The following is a 17,047-nucleotide window of genomic DNA, read 5'->3' on the forward strand; positions in this document are numbered from 1 at the left end:
CATGGGAAGGAGACACAGGGGTGCTCTTGGAAGAATTTTTAGCCTTTCCAGCTGCAGGGGGTCAGCCTCCATTGAATCTACTCATCGCTGCTTTGCAAAGGGCTTTTTAAAATTGTTATACAGTTCACACTTTTAGCAAGTCAGTTTCCGTCTACCCACACCTCTTATCCAAGACAGTGCCAATGCAAATTCTCCAAATCACAGGACATTTCAGTGTGCTGAGTCCTCCTGTAACCAGGTTTTGCAAAGGCTTTGAACCTTTAGGAAACACTCAGATAAGATTTACATACTTCAAACAGAAGGTACCAGAGACAAAAGGTAGCAGTCAGAAAAGATGAAAGTTAGGTTCTAACACTCCGAAATCAAACCAGCCACACCCCTCTATCTATAAACTAGAGGGTAGTAATGCCCTGTGTTGAGGTTATTTAGAAAAAGCAGGCTGCCGCGGTGACTCAGCGGGTACAGTATTTCCTGGACACGGAGCGTGTGTCTGTGATCACAGCACTACCGAGATCAGATGAGGGTGGACATAGGTGAGTCAGCAAGGCTGGCACAGAGAGGAAATGGAAACAGGAGACTGCCTCAAAACCAGGAGGGAGGCAAGGACAGCAAAGGCTGTTTTCTGATCTACACATGTGCACACACACACACACTCACACACAATACACATACACACATACAGACACACACACACTTTAATGTGTAAAAAAAAATTTCCCTTACATAGCTGCTTACAATCAAGCAGTAATACTGGATACTCACGGAGTCTTGGGGCAGGAAAGACGGAAGACCTGAAGGGCTGTGATTGGAAAGAAGCCCCTCACCCCAGAGTGTAGTTGAAGTCTGGACACCTGAGAGTGGAAATGTTTGACTAAACTAAAACAAGAAGTGATGCAGAATGCCTACATAGAGACAGGACTTGCCCACATTCCAAACAAGAGTGTAAAGTAGCAAGCTAAGACCTGGGTGGTGGCACACGTATTTAATCCCTGCACTCAGGAGACAGACAAGTGCATCTCTGTGAGTTGGAGGCCAGCCTGGGCTACACAGTGTAACAAGGAAAGAGTATGGTAACCCAGGTCCTGACCGACCATCAGTTCAGCTCTGCGAAAGTGGAAGGCAGAGGGTCAAGAGTTCAAGGTCACCCTTAGCATGCACAGCAAGTGTGAGCCCTGCCTGAGTTACAGGAGACCCTGCCTCAAAAACTACAAGAAGTGAATTTTAAAAGGGAAGAGAAATAAAATAAAACAATAATGAAGCTTGCTTAAGACCCAAGTGTTGTTGGTTGTTTTACCCTTTGACTCTTTGCTCTTAGCTCTTTAGAGGGACTGCCAAACAAGTAAATAAAAAGCTGGGCCTTATCTTGGCTTATTTCTAGCCAGCTTTCCTTATCTTAAATTATCCCACCTACCTTTTGCCTCTGGGCTTTTATCTTTCTCTATTCTAAATACCTTTCTTCTTACTCGGTGGCTGGCTGGGTAGCTGGGTGACTGGCCCCTGGAGTCCTCTCTCCTGTTCTTGTTCCTCATCCCCCTCTTCCCAGGTTTCTCCTCCTGTTTATTCTCTCTGCCTGCCAGCCCCGCCTACTCTTTCTCTTGCCTTATGTTGGAGGAGGCGGCTTGTTGGTTCCCAGCTGCTCAGCCCCCAAATAACCACACAGAAACTGTATTAATTAAATCAGTACTTGTTCCATTAGCTCTAGCTTCTTATTGGCTAACTCTTACATATTAATTTAACCCATTTCTATTAATCTGTGTATCACCATGTGGCTGTAGCTTACTGGCTAAAGTTTTGGCGTCTGTCTCTGGCAGGGGTGGGGAGGCTACATACATGGTTTCTCTCTGAGTCCACCCTTCTTTCTCCCATCATTCAGTTTAGTTTTCTCTGCCTACCTCTATTCCCTGTGCAGGCCCAAGACAGTTTCTTTCTTTATTAACCAATAAAAGCAACACATAGACAGAAGGACCTCCCACACCAGCTTTGCTATTGTCCGTCAGCTCTTTAGTAGGCTAAAGATGTTTCAGGCAGACAAAGTAACACAGCTTCACAGAGTTAAGCAAATACAACATAAAAGAATGCAACACATCACTATGAGATGATCCTTTTGTACACTATGAATTTGTATTGCTCTCATTGGTTAATAAAAAAGCTATTTGGACCATTGCTGAACAGGATACAGTTAGATGGGACAATCAAAATGAAGAAGAGTGGAGTCGGGAGAAATGATGACAGCCAGCAACCGGGGAAGCCACATGATAATATATAGATTAACAAAAGTGGGTTAATTTGAATGTAAGAGATAGTTAATAATAAGCCTGAGCTACCAGCTGAACTTTTGTTATTAATGTAAGCTTCTGTGTGTTTATTTGTGACCAGGCAGTTGGGACAAAAGTAGCATCTGAAAGTGAAGTCACGGCCGGGCGGTGGTGGCGCACGCCTTTAATCCCAGCACTTGGGAGGCAGAGGCAGGCGGATCTCTGTGAGTTCGAGACCAGCCTGGTCTACAGAGCTAGTTCCAGGACAGGCTCCACAGCCACAGAGAAACCCTGTCTCGAAAAACCAAAAAACAAACAAACAAACAAACAAACAAACAAACAAAAAAAAAACAAAGAATTGAAAGTGAAGTCACTCCTGAAGTATCTAGGCTGCTTTACTTCCACAGACCCTCTCTTGGTTCCAGGTGTCTTAGCAGCTGTGGTTTGCTTACCAGCAATCAAAAAAATTCAAAATCAACACAGTAAACCTAGGATCTGGACTCCCTCTGTATTTCCCATCTTACATGACTTTTTTCTTTTATGTTACTTTTACTGTCTCTTTACAGACTTTATTATTTTTTAAGTTATTTTTTTCTATGACTGTATACCTGTATTCTTTCCTTAAGCCTATGCACATTGTAAAACACACTAGAATCCACTTAGAGTTTTTTCTGTCTGGTTCTCTTTTACTGTGCTTATTTTAGCCTTTTTGACTGTGTGAGCAAACTAAACTGTTAAGCTTCAGCTGGGTCCTCCTTGAGGCTCTGGTGCTGGCTCTGCCTGCTTCTTGGGCTGTGATTCCCAAGCCTAAAGCTCTGAGGAGCATGACCAGGAACTGCACACAACCTTCCCAGCTATGGAATGCCAGTATCTGAGCTGCCACAGGCTGCTGGCTGAACAGCAGAGCCTCTTAAAGGAGCCCTGACCTTTCTTTCCTCCCTCCCCCGCCACTTTCTCAGGCCCTACGCGGAAATACAGGGCAGTGCTGGGACACCAAAGTGTTGGTTGTTTTACTCTTTGATTCTTTGCACTTAACTCTTTGAGTGGCCCACCACCCAGTTCTCAAATAAATTACATCTAGGTTTATTTTTATAATGCCTGGCCTTAGCTTGGCTTGCTTCTAGCCCACTTTTCTTAAATTACCTGTCTACCTTTTGCCTCTGGACTTTTATCTTTATCTATTCTATATACCTTTCTTTACTTCTTACTCTGTGACTTGCTGTGTAGCTGAGTGGCTGGCCCGTGGCATCCTCTCTCCTTTTTTTTTCTCATTCCTTGATTCCCCTCTTTCCAGATTTCTCCTCCTATTTATCCTCTCTGCCTGCCAGTCCCAACCATTCTTTCTCCTGCCTTGCTATTATCAGACCATTGTGAGGGCCAGCCATGATAATCTAAGTCTGGGCAGAAAGGAAGTTCTTTGCTTCCTCCAACCATTATCACCTGGGACTCTGGCCCTCAATAAATTTAAATGGAGTCTGGAGTCTCAATAGTTTACCCTGAGACAATGCCTGACAGGCCTAGATTACCCAACCCCCACCCAAGAGCAGACCATTCAAAGGAAATTCCTGCCAGCACTTCACCAGGGCACCCCTAGACAAATGTCATCCAGTTTGGGGTCCTAAACCTCAGAGACCCCTCACCCCCATCTTTACTACTATAAAAACCCAATTCTAATTGAGCTCGGGGCTCTCCAGTTATTTCAATACATTGGACATGCGGAGAGACTGAGTTTGCAAACTTGATTAAAATAAAGGCTCTTTGCTTTTACATATGGGACTCGGTCTCCTTTGTTGGCTTTTGTGGGGACCCCGCGGATTTGGGCATAACAACCATCAGGTGTTTTAGACAGGCAAAGTAACACAACTTCACAGAGTTGAACAAATGCAACATAAAAGAATGCAGCACATCTTTGCATCGTTAAATATTCTACACCATAAACAAAAGTAACACATCTTAAGATAATATTCCACAACACTCAAGCATGTAAGATCCTTGCTTTAATTTTTTTCAAAAGTTTACTTATTCAAATATGTGTGTGTGTGCGCGTGTGGGGGGGGCATGCATTTGTGTGCAGTGGCCCAAAAAGGCCAAAAGAAGCCATCTGACCCCCTGTAGCTGGAGTACAGATGATTATGAGCCATCCAGTGTGAGCGCTGGGAACCAAGCCCAAGGCATCTGCAGGCCCAGGACCTGCTCCTGACCTCTGAGCTGAACCATCTCTCCATCCTCCTCCCTTGAACCTGAAAGATCCCCGGAATCTCACAAGCCAGATACAGAGCTTGGTTAATAACCCAGCTGATAAGTCAGGAAACCACAGCCTAGGCTGGGAACGATTATTTTCACCATTATGACTCAGGGTTGTTTCTCATGAGTCATCCTTCCTAACCCGCTCTACACAGAACAATCCTGTGATCTCACACACCAAAAATAAAACAAAACAAAAAGACCAAAAAAATCAGCCTCCAAATTTGGAGCCTGGCAGTGGAGGTTTATGACCCTGGCACTCAGGGGAGGAATTCAAGGTGTGTGTCTTAGTTTGAGCAGAGACACCATGACAAGGCACAAGGCAGCTGGTACAAGAGAAAGCATTTAAGTAGGGGCTTGCTTGCAGCTTTAGAGGCTGAATCCATGATCATCATGATGGGAGCAGACAGGCAAGGGACTGGAGCAGGAGCTGAGAGCTTTACATCCACAGGCAGCATACACATGCACACGCACACACGCGCGCGTGTGCGCACACACACACACACACGGCCTCACCTGGGCTTTTGGAACCTCAAAACTCACTCTCAGTAACACATCTCCTCCAACAAGATCACATCTCCTAATCCTTCCCTGCCAGGAGTCCAGCTCCAGAGGGATTCAGAGCCCAAAGAAGAGGTGTGGAGTCAGTGTCCAGGGAAGGAGACTCAGGGTGGCTGCCTGTTTATTAAAAATAGGCTACCCCTTATGTACTCTACAATTGCATCATAGTTGAACCACAAGCAATATTGAAAGCAGACTTAATAATCCTGGGGTGAAAGCGGTCATCAAAGTCATTACAGCATTTTTCTTGAAGCAAAAACTAGTAAGTTTAGCAAGATAAATGCCTCTTGTCCTCTAAGGTTCAGGAACCCCGTCAGGTGCCCCCAACACTTCCTGCTGCACCTGCTCAGCCTCTGTGGCCAGGAGACCTCAGATGTGAGAGATAAACCCAGCAGAGCAGCTTGCGTTCTTCGAGGGCATGGCGTGGTGTTTGTGCCTGAACTGCATTCCTTTGTGCCTTAACCTTATAATATGGGCCTGTTCCCATCATAAGCTCGCCAAAGGAAAGGTTCTGAGTGCTGTTCTTTTGGAGCAAGGCTGCACATGCGCAGAGAATACAACCTCCCAGTGGACTACAAATCCCAGCAGCACAATGGAAAGCCACACATGCACAGGACACTCTCCGAGACGCACCTGGATTTCTCTGAACTACAGACCCCCGCAGCCAATGGGAAGCCATGTATGCGCAGGACATTTTCTCCCAGACACCTGGAGCCCCCTTAAAAACGGGGCGTCTCAACCCGCCTCTCTCTTTTCCTTTCGTCTCTTCACTCCCGTCCCTTACCTGTTGCCCCCCCCCATTAAAGTTTACCCACGTGGGACCCTGCGTGTCTCGTGTTTCCTTTCCGACCCCGCAGAAATAATAACATTTTGGTGGCATCTGCTCGGGGACCTATTCGCCCTGGTGCCCTCACCTGAGGCCTTGGCTCCGGGTTTTGGCACCTCCCGGAGCTTGGGGCCTCCCCGGGACAAGGTCAGAATCGACAACCTGCGACCACTCCACGCGCTCCACTTATCTCAACGTGGCCCTCTCCAACCATCAGCGGCTGACTCGTGAGTTTACCTGGGTTGGCGTACCATCCCCTCTCACCCGGAGGAGGCCAGCCGAGCTCCCAGCTTCCTCTGGCGTGTCCTGGGTACGGTTGCTAACCCCCACTCCCCCGGTCTTCCACCCTCGGCTAGACCTGTTTTTATCTGCCTGGAGGTTTGGTGCTTCTGGTTCTCTCTTCTCCTCTTCTTTCTCTGCCATCTTACGTACGGGCTTGCTATGGTGCAAGAGCCTTGGGCCTTCAGGCTTAACTGTCCCCTCCTGTCCGGGACCCCCGTCTCCCGTCGGAGACTAGGATCGGGTCAGTTAGCCTATAACACTGCCCTCTGGTCACTTGGACGCCTGTGTCCAGAGCAGCTGTGTTCGTGGCATCTTCGGGTGCCTTCTGCGGATATTTTCACGGTTCTAGCTATGGGCGCTAAGCCTTCAAAAACAGTTCCCCCGTCTTCCCCCCTGGGACAGCTGTTGGAAGCCCTGCAGCCCCACGCCTTAATTCCTTCTGTTAAATTATCTACACTCATCCGTCTTTGCTCTAAGACTTGGCCACGTTATAACTTACAGGGCAGCTTCATGTGGCCTTCTCACGGCTCCTTTGACCCCGATATTCTACAGGAGTTAGCTAACTTTTGCCACCATTCCGCTAAGTGGAAAGAAATGACGTACATTATGGCATTTTTTCACATGGCTTTAAAGACAGAACCCTCTACTGCTTCCCAGTGCTCACCTGCGCACATGTTCTCAGCAATGCTGCCCCCCCAGGAACCTTCTGCTCCTGCTATGGACCCCGCGGACGAACCTCCACCTCCCCGGCCTCGAGGGGCCACCCCTTCCCGTTCTGCCCAATCGAACGACAGCTCCCTCATTCCTCTTTTCTCCAAAGTTTCTTTTAGGCACAGGAAGGACTCACCTAACCGTTCTCCTTCTAGATCCCCAACAAACTCCCGTTCCAGATCTACAAGGACCTTGCCTAGACCCTTCGACAGAGTCCTGCGTAAATCCTCCTCCAGGTCACCTAACAGTTCTCCTTCTAAATCTACAGGGACCTTGCCTAGCTCCTCCGACCTGGCTTCCTCCCGCCCCCACCACAGGTCGCACAGGCAGCTGGAGGCTCCCCCCCTCCGCCCCCACCACAGGTTGCACAGGCAGCTGGAGGCTTCCCCTGCCCCCACCACAGGTCGCACAGGCAGCTGGAGGCTCCCCCCCCTCCGCCCCCACCACAGGTTGCACAGGCAGCTGGAGGCTTCCCCCCGCCCCCACCACAGGTCACACAGGCAGCTGGAAATGTCTTCGGATTCTTCTCCATCACCCTCCCGCCCTATTCCTCTCCCCCGATCCTCCAAAGCCCCTTTGGGCTCTCCCTCTGCCCGTCGCCTTGCACCTTCCTTCACCCCTCCGCTCACGCGCTCGTGTGCCGCGGAGTCTGATTCTGGTCAAGCCAGACCAGCGGCTGTTCTGCCCTTGTGGGAGGTAGCCAAGGTGGAGGGCTTAATGAGAGTCCACATTCCGTTCACCTTATTGGAACTCTCACATATTTCTAAGTTACTCGGGTCATACACAGCTGATCCTACCAATTTCACAAAAGAATTTCAATATATAACCCAATTGTATAACCTAACTTACCATGACATTTTTATGATCCTGTCTAATAACTTGCTTCCCGAGGAGCGCAGGTGGGTCTGGGAACAGATGAGACAGCATGCTGATGAAATTCACCAAACCCTAGCCTCCCATCCTTCGGGGGCAGAGGCGGTGCCAGACCAAGAACCCCACTGGGACTATAATTCCCCTGGTGGCATTTTGGCCAGAGACCGGTTCCTAATTTGCCTCATGATAGGGCTCCGCAAGGCTGCTCTTAAATCAGTAAACTATTCTAAACTCGCAGAAATTTTTCAGGACACTAAGGAAAATCCTTCCACATTTCTTGACCGCCTTACCAAAGCCATGTTACAGTTCACGAACATGGATCCAGAATCCACTGAGGGCAGACAGCTTCTGATGACCCATTTCTTCAACCAGTGCTACTCAGATATCAAAGCCAAGCTCAGACGTTTGGAGAAGGGTCCCCTAACCCCACAGGCACAGGCTCTGGAGGTGAACTTCAAAGTGTACCACGCCAGGAATGACAAGGCTCGTAATCACTGCCACGTGATAACGGCACCCACCCGGCCAGCTGAGGTGACAGACTCGACCCGTCCTGTTCGTGCTGCCCCCACCCCCCTGTCTCCCGGGGTGCGTGAGTCACCAGGCCCATGCTTCAAGTGTGGTAAGGCAGGTCACTGGGCGAAGGGCTGCCCCAATCCTCATCATAGCCCAAGGGGCCCCTGCCCAAGGTGTCACAGGGAGGGTCACTTGTCCGTAGACTGTCCTCGTGCGTTTGATGATGCGGGGGCAACGGGCCCAGAGGATTCCCAGGCTGATCTATTGGGCCTGGCCCTGGAGGACTGAAGGTTCCCGGGCTCCTCCACTGACAACCCGACTGCCACGCCCATCTGCAATCAGGAGCCACGGGTACTTCTCACAGTGTTAGGATGCCTCATTTCATTTCTCTTGGACACCAGAGCAACGTATTCGGTTCTAAGGGAATTTTGGGGACCAACCTCTCCCTCAAACTCCCCTATTGTTGGGGTAGGGGGCAGCCTACCAAACTCCACCTCTCAATTGTATATTTAGAGGTATTTTTCTCACTCATTCATTCCTAGTCTTACTGACTTGCCCAGTCCCACTCTTGGGAAGGGATCTTCTGACCAAGTTGGGGGCCTCCATTTCTTTTGCGCCCCCCACCTGCTTTGTTCCAGATTCGTTGATGACGCAGCTGCTTCTTCTCCTGGCCCCACAATCTTCTGACACTAACACGCCCTTTCTTCTTCCAGCCTCCCAACTGGACCCTCTCGTGTGGGACACCCAAAATCCCACCGTCGCTAAACACCATTCCCCCATCGCTATTCAGTTAAAAAATCCCACCAAGTATATTACTCAAGCTCAATACCCCCTCTCTTCCCAAAGCCTCAGAGGACTAAAACCCATAATTTCTGACCTTCTAAGGAAGGAGCTGCTCCGCCCCACCTCTTCTCCCTTTAACACCCCTATACTGGCTGTTAAAAAATCTAACGGAACTTATCGTTTGGTTCAGGACCTCCGACTCATTAATTCTGCTGTTGTTCCTTTGCACCCAGTCGTCCCTAATCCCCTCACCCTTCTGTCTAACATTCCTTCAGGAACCTCCCACTTCTCAGTTTTAGACCTCAAGGATGCCTTTTTCTCTATTCCTCTCAGCCCTCAATCTCAAAACATCTTTACCTTCACCTGGACAGATCCTGATACTAATTTCTCCACACAACTAACCTGGACCGTCCTCCCTCAGGGATTCCGGGACAGCCCACACCTCTTTGGCCAGGCTCTGGCCTCTGATCTGCTCTCACTGTCCCTCTTTAAATCAAAACTGGTACTCTATGTCGATGACATTCTGCTGTGTAGCCCATCTTTGGAGACCAGCAGGACTGATACTGCCGCCTTATTAAATTTCTTATCCAAAAAGGGCTACAGAGTCTCACCCTCTAAGGCTCAATTGTCCACCACTCAGGTAACGTATTTGGGATTAACCATAACCCCAACCCAAAAGGCCATCACTCTGGACAGAAAAAAACTAATTCAATCTCTTACAGTTCCTTCCACCAAAGAAGAGGTTTTATCATTCCTGGGAGTGGCTGGTTTCCTGCGTTCCTGGATCCCCTCCTCCCTCCTTGCCCGCCCTCTATACGAAGCAGCTCTCGGCTCTCTGCATGAGCCCCTTCTTCACCCCATCACCAAACCCTTCCGGAGACTCCAGCAGGCCCTTACCCAAGCCCCAGCTCTCCATCTTCCAGATTTAACCCGCCCCTTTTCTCTCTATGTAGCAGAAAAGGAGGGCTATGCTCTGGGAGTCCTAGGTCATCAACTGGGACCCTCCTTCGCACCTGTAGCTTACCTGTCAAAGAAGATGGACCACACCACTCAGGGCTGGGCACCCTGCATACGTGCTTTGGCGGCCACTGAACTTCTCATTTGTGAGTCAAAGAAACTAACCTTCGGAGCACCCACTACAATCTTCTCTCATCATAACCTGCCCAACCTCTTAACTTACAAAGACCTACAGACCCTACCCCCTTCTCGAGTTCTTTCCCTTCAGGTGGCACTGGTGGAAGACGCCAGTCTCACATTTCAGTGCTGCCCACCCCTTAATATTTCAAATCTTCTACCTCAACCTAATGTTAATGATTTCCCATCCCATTCCTGCGTTGAGGTCCTAGAGGACCTACTGCCTCACCCCTCACATATTCAAGAGGGCAGTCTGTCCCAGGCTACTCATACCTGGTACACGGATGGCAGCTCCTTTCTACGTGATGGGACTCGCAGAGCAGGTTATGCCATAGTATCAGACACGGAGATAGTTGAGGCAAAGGCACTCCCTGCTCATACTACTAACCAGCAGGCTGAGCTGATAGCTCTCACCCGAGCCTTTCAGTTGGCCGAGGGACAATCTTTAAATGTTTACACAGTTTCTAAATATGCGTTTCATATCCTGCTATCTCATGCGGCCATCTGGAAGGAGCGCGGGCTTCTCACGACAAAGGGAGGCTCTATTACTAACTCAGAGCATATCATGAACTTACTAAAAGCTTCCCATCTCCCTAAAGCTATAGGAATTATTCACTGCTGGTCTCATCAGTCTGACAGTTCTATTGTCTCCAAGGGAAATAATCGGGCTGACAGAGCTACTAAGACAGCAACACTCCAGAGCCCAGGTCTGCCTCAGCTACCTCAGGGAGTCCTTACAGCACAGCCCACAGCCTCGCAGACACCTCCTGACACCCAACAGATCCTGTCGTACCTACACCAGCTCTTCCATCCCAATGAAAAAGCTCTACTTCATTTTGTCAGGACACATATCAAACCCACGCCTGAGGATACCAGGTTCCTAAAAGCTACCACTGCCTCCTGTCAGATCAGCCAAAAGTCAGATTCCAGGACCAGATATCCTAGCTTTCCTTTCCCTACTCACCAAGCCAGGGGCTCCCTTCTGGGAACTGACTGGCAGCTGGATTTTACTCATATGCCCACAGTCAAGAAAATTAAATATGTCCTGGTGTTGGTGGATACAATGTCTGGGTGGGTTGAAGCCTTCCCCACCTCTAACAAGAGAGCCCAGACAGTCTCTGATATTCTCCTCCGAGAAATTGTTCCCCGGTTTGAACTTCCAACTTCTCTTCAGTCAGATAACAGCCCAGAGTTTATTTCCCAGATTTCTCAAAATCTGTCTAGGGCACTTGGAATCCCCTGGAATTTTCATATACCATACCACCCTCAGTCTTCAGGTAAGGTAGAACGAACTAACCACTCTTTAAATGATGCCCTCATTAAGATGTCACAAGAACTTCACCTCGACTGGGTAAGGCTTCTGCCTCTGGCTCTTCTCAGGCTTTGGGCTCTCTCAAAGGGCCCCCTTTTCATTTCACCCTTCGAACTCATGTATGGGCGGCCGGTTTTAACCCCTGGCCTCCCATTGGGAACCTCTTCCCTTCCTGATCACCCGCTCACTCCCCTCCTTTTCCACCTACGCTCGTTGCTGTGGGACTTCACAGATCATTCACTACCTCAACCATGTGCTAACACATGTCCACCACCGGTTAAAATAGGAGATGAGGTTTTATTCTCACCTCCAGGTCAACGTCCCTCACCCCTTTCCCCTAAATGGCAGGGTCCCCTCAGAGTAATTCTTCTAACTCCCACAGCTGCCAAACTCGAGGGAATTCCTCACTGGATTCACCTGTCACATCTGAAACCGTTCATCCCCATGGCTCAAGACAATCCTCCTTACATGGTAACTCAGACAGGACCGTGTTCTCTCAAGTTCCAAAGGACAACAGGTTCAACCCCCTCTACTCCAATCTAAGGAAAACAGTGGTCTCATTTTTCATTTAATCCTCCCGTGCTAACACACCCTCCCTTCTCTAAATTCCTAAATAACCATCCAGCTGTCTCTACAGAAATCATCATCAAACACGGAGCCAAGAGGTTCAGGTGATAAGCAAATTCTTAACAAAGTTCCTGACATAACAGGTTCGTCACTGACTGCAGCAGTGACCCCTAGAATGTTAAGGAATATATGATTAAAATCTATTTCTTTTAAGACATTTTCTTTAGACTCCAAGACACCAGCCTGATCCACCTGAACAAAGCAGACACAAGCGGATCATTAACGGAATAAGTATCATTCAATTAACGGAATAAGTATCATTTAATTTTTTATTATTCTTAACCCCTGGCCTCCTACAGCCCCCCCACTCCACCCCAAATTTCCCCTTTAATTTCCCAAACATCCTCTCCCCTTTAATTTTTTTCTTCTCTCTACTAATGCGACTTTTGTTTTCCAGCATCTTAACGATGACCCAGCTATTCAAGAGCCAGACAGATGCGATTTCCAGACAGATGTGATTTCTTCAATCAGCCACTCAACGCCAGCAGACAGGACAGAATCAATAGGATATCATCAGGACAATCGGACGCTCCCTGGGTCCCTTGATGCCCAAAGCCAGCAGGAAGCAGTCATGAGAGACCAGGCTACGCCCCTATTCCCTACCCATTAAGACCCTCAACCCCCCTCAATTTTTTTTAATAAAACCAAAAGGGTGAAATGCTGTTCTTTTGGAGACAAGGCCGCACATGCGCAGAGAATACAGCCTCCCAGTGGACTACAAATCCCAGCAGCACAATGGAAAGCCACACATGCACAGGACACTCTCCGAGACACATCTGGATTTCTCTGAACTACAGACCCCAGCAGTCAATGGGAAGCCACGCATGCGCAGGACATTTTCTCCCAGACACCTGGAGCCCCCTTAAAAATGGGGCGTCTCAACCCGCCTCTCTCTTTTCCTTTCGTCTCTTCACTCCAGTCCCTTACCTGTTGCCCCCCCCATTAAAGTTTACCCACGTGGGACCCCGTGTGTCTCGTGTTTCCTTTCCAACCCCACAGAAATAATAACACTGAGAGCCTAATTTTTCCTATACCACACCAATTTGATTTCCTCAGTGTGTGCTCCTGTATTTGGAAGAGGGGGATCAAGCCAGTCTAGTTTCTCAACACAATATGTCCCTGTGGGGCAAACCAGAATTTACCATCCATTCAGTAAGGCAAGGCACTATTCTACACTCATTAACTAAATTCATGTCCTAAAGGGCCTCAGGCTCTGGCTCGGGGTCCTTTGTTTCATTCCTGGGACCAGGTGTGCCCAGTTTGGAAAATTTCTCTATTCCTGATATAATTGGGGGTACAATGGGGAGTCCGGTGTGGGGAGAAGTAGAGCTATCACGCTGCCTAGTTCCATGGTGCCGGGTTTGTTTTTTCCAAAGAATTATTTCGTTTAAAGAGACTGCTACTGAATACATTTTCACCCTATACCAAACCCTGAACAAATTTCCCAAAGGAAGAGGCTTAAGGAAATTCCCATAACACACATGAGGATCATTAAAAATGAAAGTAAAAAGGTGGTGGAGGGTTGTTGTGGTATAATGTCTCCCTGGCCTGGTGAGAGAGAGCAAGCAACCTCCACTAGCCGTGAAACCCCACTGGGCTATACCTGGCGTAGTTCTGGAGTTTTCATTCAGCTCCTAGTCCATCTTTTGTGTGTTGGGACCTTTTGTCGTCCTATGGGAATCTTGATTGAGAGTTTCCCATGATACAAAGCCTATGCAAAACTTGGTTTAGAGGAAACCTGGAAAACCAAACTGTGGTACCTCATTAGTCAGGTATTAGTGCCTGGCATTGTATTGTTGGAAGCTTCTATCAGTTTCTTTTGAGATATGGAAATCTATTAGCTAAAGTGTAAATACAGGAAAAGAACAAAAAGGCCAAGAGTCAAAGGGAAGGCCCTTCAGTTCACGGAGATGGACCCCCTGCAGCCTCAGAGGCTAAGTTCATTCTCAGTGTGCCTCTGAGTCTTTATTTCACGGACCCGCGCGAACCCACACACCCGCGCGAACCCACACACCCGCGCCGAGTTACACGCAACAGGTAGTGATCCACAATGTCAGAATGCTGGAATCCTGCCAAGCAGCAATGTGGTCTACACCACTTCCCACACAGTTCCTCTCCTGGGACCAAGTTCTCAGACCCAGGAGTCTGTTTACGGGAGGCATTCTCATCCAAACCCCACAGCCAGCCAGTGCTTTTCAGGCAGTTCTTGGTCAGCCTGGGCTACACGAGCCCTTGACCCAAAAGCCAAAACCAAGCCAGTGAGATGACTAAGTGGGGAAAGGCACCTGTTGGCAAGCCTGATAATCCAAGTCCGATCCCTGAGACCCACCCGGTGGAAGGAGAGAACTGAGCCTTGAAAACTGTCCTCTGACCTCCACATGTGTGTGTGTGTGTGTGTGTGTATATATATATATATATATATATACATATACACACACACACATTAAATTGTAATTTAAAAAACCTAAACCTAACCCAAACCAAAATGTCTTTTAAACCATGTAATTTCAGAAGCCACCTTAACCATGTGTGTGTGTATGTTGGTGCCGTGGCCCGGCAGTTAAGAGCCTCTTGCTCTTCCACAGGACCCCCACAACTGGGCTCCTAACACCCAGGTCAGGTGACCCACAACTGCCTGTAACTCCAGAGGATCTGACACCTCTGGCCACTGCAAGGCACCTGCACACATATGCACAAACACATAGTAAATAATAAAAGTGTTTTAAATGTCATACAAATGCTGAGCTTCTCACTCAACCCCTTCTCTTGTGCCTACTCCTCTACCTTGGGCATGCATGATCTTTTTCCTGAGTCTCTCTCTTAATACCCATGTTAAATATGTTAGAAATCTTTTCTAGAGCCAGCAAGATGGCACAGGGACTGGAGTTTGGAGCCCCAGAACCTACTGGTGGGAGCGGCCCCGTAATCCCAGCATTCAGAAGGCAGATCCCCGAGCAAGGTGGCTATGGAGTCTAGTGGGGTTGCTGAGTTCAGAGTTAAAAGAGAAACCTTACTTCAAAAATGAAGGTGGGCAGGGAACAAGGGAGACTCCAGTGTCAATGATGAGCTTCCACATGCATGCCAGGGACATGCACAGGTACATGTGTGCATGCACATGCAAACATGTATACACATATGAACGTACACATGCAAAGCACTCATGAGGCAGACCCAGGAATCTCTGAGTTCAAGGCCAGCCTGATCTACAGTGAGAGTTCCAGGACAGCCAGGGCTACACAGAAAGAAACCCCGTCTCAAAAAGCCAATCAATCAAATAAATAAATAAATAAATATCCAGATTTATTACTTCACTTGGGTGTGGTGGCACAGGCTACAAAGAAAGTTCAAAACTAGCCTGGACTACATGAGACCTGTCTCACACACACACACACACACACACACACACACACACACACACACACACACACAGAAGAAAGGAAACTCCTGGCTTCTCCTTAGTGGAGGTCTGAAGGAACTCTTCGGGTGGTTGGGTGGTCGGGGAAAACCCATGTCCTGCTCCCACTGTCACTTACCCTGGGTCACCTTGCTGGACACTCCTCTTTAGGATCTGCTTCTGTAGGCTCTACAGAGAGTCCCACGGAGGCTGGGGTCATGGCTCAGTCCTAGAGTGCTTGCCAAGAGTACACAAAGCCCTGGACATCATCCGCAGCACCTCATGCTCTTGGTGAGGAAATCCAGCACTTGGGAAGTGGAGGCAGGAGGATCAGGAGTTCAAGGCTGTCCTTAGCCTTGTCTACTTAAGAGCCAACCCCAGAATGGAACAATGGAAGGAAGGAAGGAAGGAAGGAAGGAAGGAGAGAGCCACTCAGTGCAAGGGACCTTCTTGCCGCCAACTCTCATTTTTTCCAGTGTGGACCCAGCTGTGACAATCCTGTCTCTCTCCTCAACACTGTCAGGAGGATGGGTGGAGATCGGGGTGGCAGATTCGGGACAAAGCTTTTGTCTTCTTTTCTGCAGCTGAGCACGAAAGTTCTAGAATTCAGAGGGAGATAAACAGCTCTGTTGGCCGTCCTTCCCAAAGGCGGCCAGCTCCAAAGAACCCACTCCCTCCCTCCACATTCCTTCCCAGTGACAGTGACAATTCCCCCACTTCCCTTCTTTTGAAAGCCCAGAGAAGGAAATGAAACACTCTCTTTAAGTCCTACGCCCTTGATGACTAACCAGGACCTCCCAGCAGTCAGCTGTCGTGTTGTTTCCTCCCTAGAGACTGAGGCATGGGTAATGCCCACGCCTGCCCTTCCCTGGTGCTCCTCTGTGGCTGCTGGGAATCTCCACTTCTGTTAGCTTGTAGTGGTCAGAGCTCTTCCTTTGGGAAGCCTTCCAAGACCCGTGGTGGGTTTCAACAGCTGCCCTGTTCTAACTCTTCCCAACGCAGGATGGAAAGGCAGGCGAAGTTTACAGGTCCAAGGACACCTGTGAAATGCTCGGGATCTCTCCAGGAACTCCATGTACAGGGGAAAGGTTTATGGTAAACCTTTTGAAACCCAGGTGACTGTGTTTACCTTAATGAACTGTAATTCCATCCAAGGCATCTTTGGAGCAGTAGGGAACAAGGCAGTTTCATGCAGAGGCTGCGGATGTGGCTCCATTGTAGAGTGCTTGCCTAGTCGGCATCACTCACCCCCACCCCCAGCCCCACAGAGGTGGTGACTCCTGCTCACAATCACCTAGCACTTGCAAGGTGGAGGCAAGAGCATCAGGAGTTCAAGGTCACTCTTGGCTCTGCAGCAATTTCAAGGCTGGTTGGGGGTACTCAAGAATTTGACTTAGAAAAAAAGGTCACAAGTTCAGTTCCCAGCACCCAGGTCAGGTGGCTCACAGTTCTCTGTAACTCCAACTTCAGGAGGCTCCGACGCCCATGTCTGGCTTTCGGAGGCAAGGCACTCAAGTGCGCACACACACACA

General features: G+C 48.8%; 1 protein-coding gene across 1 annotated transcript in view; it reads right to left on the reverse strand.

The window, feature by feature from the left end:
* LOC130869668 (poliovirus receptor-like) overlaps positions 1-15,754 on the reverse strand; it is a 40,368-nt gene extending 24,614 nt beyond the window's left edge. Inside the window, exon 1 of the mRNA XM_057762024.1 lies at positions 15,655-15,754. The gene's annotated coding sequence lies outside the window, so the exon portion shown is untranslated. The remainder of the gene's footprint in view (positions 1-15,654) is intronic.
* Between the last annotated feature and the right edge of the window lie 1,293 nt (positions 15,755-17,047).

Source organism: Chionomys nivalis, chromosome 2, assembly GCF_950005125.1.
Source record: "Chionomys nivalis chromosome 2, mChiNiv1.1, whole genome shotgun sequence".
In the NCBI taxonomy this organism is placed as follows: domain Eukaryota; kingdom Metazoa; phylum Chordata; class Mammalia; order Rodentia; family Cricetidae; genus Chionomys; species Chionomys nivalis.